Raw genomic sequence first — 6,491 nt, 5'->3', positions numbered from 1 at the left:
CAACCGGAGCCGACCATCCTTTGCCAGTTGACTTAACAGACGCTTGCGGTAGCCTATCAGAACTTTGAACTGTCCAACCATCAACCAATTACAACTAAAGCTTGGTAGGTCGCTCCAGGTCCGGGAGGGGGCTAATACCGGGTCAGGAAAAGGGGCGGTAATGAAGCTTTGACGGACGGGTAAACTAAACCAATAAGAGCAGAGAGCTGCCGCCCCACTATCCAATCGCGAGGTAGGATGTGTGAAAAGGGGTGGGACTGTTGTCATGGGGGAGGTGGAGGCGCTAGGTGGCTACTGGCGCCCGAGGTAGAGAGGCAGGGGCGCTAGAGTTGGTCGGCGGCAGCTGCAGGTGAGTTCCGATAATGAACCCTGCGGGCCTGAGGTCTGGGGGCCGTCGCGGGGGGTGGGGGTGGAAACTCCATCTCGGCGCTCCCGAGGCGGAAGCCAGCGGGAAGGGGGCCTCGACTGCGGGTCCAGCCCGGCCCGGGCCGGGGCCAGGGCGGGGGCGGCGACGGCGGCGAGTTCGCCCTGACTGGGCTGGTGGGAGAGCCGCCCGGCTCCTGCGGCGGAGTTCGTAGTGTGGCAAGGTAGGCTGCGGGGCCGGACCCAAGCGAGTCAGGCCAGCAGGTCCCTCGGGACGCCTAGCTGGTCGGGTCTGGGACACTGACCGGCGACCGGTGCGTGTGAGGGGTAGGTTCCTGGGGGAGACGGGAGCGTCTGTGGTCCCGGAGAAGGGAGTGACCGGTTACGACCTGGTCTGAGGGACGAGGTGACGCGGGTATACTCCGGACACCTTTAGGTGTGAGGAAGAAGGTGGGAACCCGGGAAGTCCGGGAGCGGCCCGAGCGGAGAAAGCTGGGGGTGGGGAGCCGGGAGACTGGGAGTGGCCCGGGTCCGAGGGAGAAGGGAGGCCAAGGGCGGCAGGGGTCCCAGTGAGGATGTCGAGGAAGGAGGCAGGGAGGGGGCGGGGGATTCTCCTGAGAAAGGCGGCCATCCACGAGAGCAGCGCTGTGGGAGCTCTGGCGGGGCTTCGGTTGGTCGGACCGCTGGAGACCTTGAACAGGTTGGGGAGGGACGGCAGCGCCCTGCCCCCCACCGCTGGTCTGCGATGGAAGATCCAAGACTGGACTGGGAACTGGGTGTGAGGATCCCCGGGCGAGCAGAGTTTTGGGAAACAAAAAACAAACAAACAAAAAAACACCAACAAAACCTCGAGGGGGTAGCTCCAGTTTGAGAAGTGGTGAGAGGTTTAGCCGAGGAGTGAAGTCCTCTCAGCTGGGGATTAGTCAAGCAAAATGACTCGGGGGGTAGGCGGGAGAAGTAGTTAGTTTCCTTGTAGGAAGGGAGTAGGAGATAGGGCGTCGTAGGAGGTAGCGAGAAAGTTGTTCAGGAAGAGACTAGTGGTCTCGTGGAAACTGACCAGGATAGTAGGTAACGAGGAATAACAGGGGGGCCTTTAATAGGTTCTAATAACTTGAGAAATAGAAGAAACTTCAGCTGCATAATAATACTGACGTGCCTGCCATCTAGGGCCAGAGAATGGGTTCTCAAAGCAAGGTTGTGACTTGCATTCCAGTGCTTTAGGAAAGAAATGTTTAGGACGAGAGCAATCATGTTAGAAAATAAGGACATAGACAAGATGGGGAATTTGAATGGGAAACAGGGAGGAATAGCTGAACTTGATCAGGAAGAGGAGAGGCATGAAGAGGGGTAGGCTTACTTTCTCCAAATTAGAAATAAGTTTGAATTCTGGTTCCACCACCTAGCTTTGATAGCTTAACCTCTCTGTGAAGAAGTTTCATCTATATAATAGGGATACGGATAATTCCTACTTCTTAGGGGTTTTTTTTTTTTTTTTCATGTGAATTAATATCTGTGGAACTTTGAGAATAGTAACTGGCACAGAATAAGTCCTATATACTGGATTTTTAAAAAATGTGTAGAGGATGAAGAAAGGCTTAGAATTCTTTAATGCGTCATTCTGGAACTTTAACTTGAACCGGAATCACCTGGAGGGCTTGCTAAAATACAGACTGCTGATTCCATCCAGAATTTTTGATACTGTAGGTCTAGGGTGGGGCCTGGAGTTTGAATTTCTCTCAGGTGATGCTTATGTTGGTCAGGGGAACATTTTAAGAACCACTTGCTTTATTGAAAGTAGTAATAATGTAGCAAGGGATTCCTTGGTGGCTGAGTGATAAAGAATCCACCTGCCAATTGACGAAACGCACTTTGGATCCCTGGGTCGGGAAGATCTCCTGGAGAAGGAAATGGCAACCCGTTCCGATATTCTTGCCTGGGAAATCCCATGGACAGAGGAGCCTGGCTGGCTACAGCCCTTGGGGTGGGAAAAGAATCAGACACGACTCAGTGAATAAAACAACAAAATAATGTAGCAGCCTTAAAATACCTGTCTACCTGCTAGACAGGTAGAAGCAAATTGCAAAAACAAACAAAAAAAACCCCTAATACTCTATAAGGGATACCCTGGTTTTTTTTGTTGTTTAGTTGCTAAGCCGAGTCCAACTCTTTTTGACCCATGGACTGCATGCAGCAAGCCATACTCCTCTGTCCTCCGCTGTCTCCCAGAATTTGCTCAAATTCATGTCCATTGAGTTGATGATGCTTGCTATCTAACCCTCTCATCCTTTGCTCCCCCCTTCTCCTTTTGCTTACCCTATTTTAAGCCTGTTTTTCTAACTGGATGATACTTTATTAGTAACTATAAAATCAATTTAGTGGGTTACCACCAGCATTACAAATAAATGAAATGGAACAGAATTGACTACTATTGCACATGGCAAGGAAAAATATTGTTTTGGGAAATTTTGCTCATACGTGTGTGTTAGTCACTCAGTCGTGTCAGAGTCTTTGTGACCCCATGGACAGTAGCCCGCCAGGCTCCCCTGTCCATGAAATTCTCCAAGCAAGAATACTGGAGTGGGTTGCCATTTCCTTCTCCAGGGGATCTTCCCAAACCAGAGATCGAACCTGGGTCTCCTGCATTGTAGGTGGATTCTTTACCATCTGAGCCACCAGGATGACGCACATGTGTGTACTAGGTTACAATGTAAAATGTATTTCTTTCATTAAAAAGAGTTTGTAAAACTGTTTTGAGCTATGGAATGCAGTAAAAGTGATGTTTCAGTAGGGACATCCAGGAACTGGGTTTATTATTTGTTTTTCTTTTTGTGGTATTTCTTTCTCAGGTGGTGATACATTCTATTAAATTTCTTCAGTTGATGATTTGGTTTCTCCTGTGTTTGCCTTATCATACTGTGTTGTGTTTCTTTTTAGAAATTGAGAATATTTGGCATGAGTACTGAAGGGTATTTGAGGCAGAGAGTTGAAATTGAATGGTGTTTCTCAGATGTGGTCCACTTTTGTTTCACTCATGCCCTCCTCTTTAGCTTTTCTTACCAGTATACTGTAGAGCACAGTCTGTAAAAAACCCAAGTCTACACAGACATATTGACAGTAACAACTAATACTGAACGAGACTGGTTTGAGAAAAGTTCATGTGTATAAAGTAAGTAAAAACCAAATAAGACATATTTCAAAAGGGAAAAGCAAAAGGGTGTTTCCTTTTTAGAGAGTAAAAGAATTAAAAAATTTTTTATGGCCTTTCATACAAAATATATAAAAGCATTTTTAAGAGAACCAAATATACTTCTGTATTTTAGATTTCTAGGTTTTTGAAGAAAAATGGTGATAATACTGGACAATTAAATGCACCTGGGAGAGAGTTTTACCTACAAAGTAGTTTATTAAGCAGGAGCTTTTGTTCTGATGGTTTTCTCCCTTCAGAATGATCTTGATGTGGCATATGTTTTAAGTTTTAACTTGTTTGAGGGACCTAAATGTAATCTACATACTTATTTAAAGCTATATTGAGAATATTTACGTATATTTTTTGCTGTTCTTGATTTTTTTTATAAGACTAGATGTTTTATATTTACAAAGAGTTAATTTATATCTGTTTTAATGGATGCAAGAACAGAGAAAGCAGTATTAAAAACAAAGAGATTCTTACAGCTCTCTTTAAGATCTTTATTCCAGGAGATATATGTAACCCTTTCATTTATGTTTTATGAAATTGTGAATAAATTTTTGGAGTAGCTTTGCATCAGGAATTTTAGATTTTTCTCTCTCTGAAAAATAATTTTTATTTGTATTTCATTTTTCTTATATTTTATTAAAATTTCAATCTTTGAAAAAAATTTCAGTCTTTGGAAAGCCACAAAATCATGGCATATTTGAGTTGAAACACATAGGCAGTCTTTTCATGAAACAAATTTACTAATTTTTGTGACAAAGGTTGCAAGGATGAAAGCTTTTAAATTCCTTGCATTGAGTTAAATGAAGTATCCCTACCACCAGAATGGTTGTTCTTTAATTATTGTACAGTTGATAGGCACTTTTGTATAGATCATTTGGTTCTTTACTAACTGATGGAAGAATGTAAAATCTTTAATAGAGTGTGGGAAAAATATAAAATTCATTCTTCATAATTGTGCACATTAGTTTGATTACTCGCTTTTTGATAAATGGACTTTATTCAGTTGACTTACTGTTTACCCATAATTTAATCATATTTATCTACAAATAGCTCTCATTGCTCAACCCTTTTTACAGTGAGATTTGTTAATCTGTTGTTGAAAAAAATGGGTGGTTTTTAAATCCCAAAGAAACTGCTTTTGACTGTACAATTTAGTGAGGCTCTTTTTCCCGTTTCAAAGAATATTCATGTAAATTATTTTTACAAGTGGAAGTTCAATTAAAACTAGTTAATTAAGTTCACTTTCTATTTCAGTAAAGTTTTGTCTTTTATATGTAGATTCTGATCTCTTTTCTCTGCTTTTTGCTCTCCAAATACTCATACAATAGATCCTAATGGAAGTGTGCTACCTGAAAATCTGGAGTTCTATGTGTCTTGTTTTTAGTTTGCTGGGAGAATTCCTTTTATCAGAAAAGTTCCCTAGCTAAACTTACTACCTTAAAAAGAGGTATTTTAATAGAGTACTTGGAAAGCTACATTTTATTTTGGACTTGTCAAAATACATATGTTGTGTTTAATTTTGATTTGTACGGAATGGATCTTAAATTTTGCCAATTTCTGAATTCTGATATATGTTTCCTTGGTGAGGCTGGGGAGAAAGGATATAGTTGTACTCCTTAAATTAAAAAACTTTTTTTTTTTTTTTGCTATCATTTCTTTATCTTGATATAATGGTAAATCTTTTATTTACAAAGAAATATAATTTTTTGAAAATAAAGACCAATTTATTTGCAAAGAAAATTTATCTTCAGTAATTTAACATATTAGATATCTCATTAAAGGCAAATTGTGTATAAGGCATTTTAGGCTGTTCAACTATGAAATACTAATAAATAGGTTGTCTTTATCTTATTGCCATATATTTTTGAGAATATAAAATATGCACTTGGGAAATCTTAGGGCAAAAGGAGGTTTGAGACTAAGGGAGAATGAGGAGAATACTGACGTGTTTGAGGTGGAGTCTGGCGGATCTGCAGGAAGTATGTCTAGAGGAGTGAGCCATTCTTGGCAGTTTTCCTAGCGTGACATATGTAAAGGAGGTTGATCCTATTTGCAACATTCTTGCATGGACATATTTTTCGTCCTGCTTGTTAGAACTCTTCCTTTGTTGTGTTCCACTCAGGAAAGCATGTCAGAATACAAATGAACACCATGAGAATTGCTAGTCCTAGGATGGGAACCTGGGCTGGACCATGCGGATTTAGAAGGCAGGATACTCGACTCTGCTCTCTAGCTCTTGGGAATAGGTGCCCAACACTTGTTACTAGGCCATGCCTTCCCATTTGTCCTTTTTAATGGAGTCTGGGACTAGGCAGGAAGAAGACTCCAGTCACCTTAAATGGATGAACCAAGGAGTTGGTTAATAATTGACTTCTGTGGCTTTGCTTTCTCTGCCTACCCAGACTCTTTCTCCCTACTTGCTTGTTGCTACCTTACATTCACTAGCAAAGTCTTGAGTTCTCTGATTAGGTAGCAAAATATTAATTATGGTAACCTGTTTGTATTAAAGTTATATAGTTAATTAGAAAAGTGATTATCATCAGATTTTTCCAGTTTAGTTAGGGAGGAAAAGGGATTTAAAGCTGTAGAACACTTGCTTGGCTCCTGAATAAAGACAAAGTCAGGGAAGTCAGGAACACAGAAAAAAAGCAAAATTCATATCTTTTAAGATTGACTGTCTTTGACTTTAGAAAAGTAAGTGATGCTTTGGACTTTTTTAATCAGGAATTTTAGCTCCCAGTATTATTTAATAAATTTTTTTCAACCTAGAATCTCAGACTCACAGAATAGCCTGATGATCACAGAAGTACATTTGTAACTACCATATAGAGAAATTGAAAGAAGTATCATTTGTGTTCTGAGGAAGAATGATAGGATAGAAAAAAACCCAAGTTCTGTGATTGTTTGACCATGGTTTTGAACCCTGCCTCTG

The 6,491-nt window shown here is 41.4% G+C and overlaps 1 protein-coding gene across 11 annotated transcripts in view; it reads left to right on the top strand.

Annotated features, from left to right (window-relative positions):
* The first annotated feature begins 243 nt into the window (after positions 1–243).
* The window catches only part of NUMB (NUMB endocytic adaptor protein), a 159,104-nt gene continuing 152,856 nt past the window's right edge, over positions 244–6,491 (top strand). For 9 of the 11 annotated variants that reach the window (XM_061429368.1, XM_061429367.1, XM_061429366.1 and 6 more), the window contains exon 1: positions 244–349. The gene's annotated coding sequence lies outside the window, so the exon portion shown is untranslated. Of the gene's footprint in view, positions 350–466; positions 588–6,491 lie in introns of those variants that run through there. The other 2 variants (XM_061429372.1, XM_061429361.1) reach the window with 2 other exon arrangements.

This window comes from Bos javanicus, chromosome 10, assembly GCF_032452875.1.
Source record: "Bos javanicus breed banteng chromosome 10, ARS-OSU_banteng_1.0, whole genome shotgun sequence".
In the NCBI taxonomy this organism is placed as follows: Eukaryota; Metazoa; Chordata; class Mammalia; order Artiodactyla; family Bovidae; genus Bos; species Bos javanicus.
This window is presented reverse-complemented; position numbering and strand designations above follow the sequence as displayed.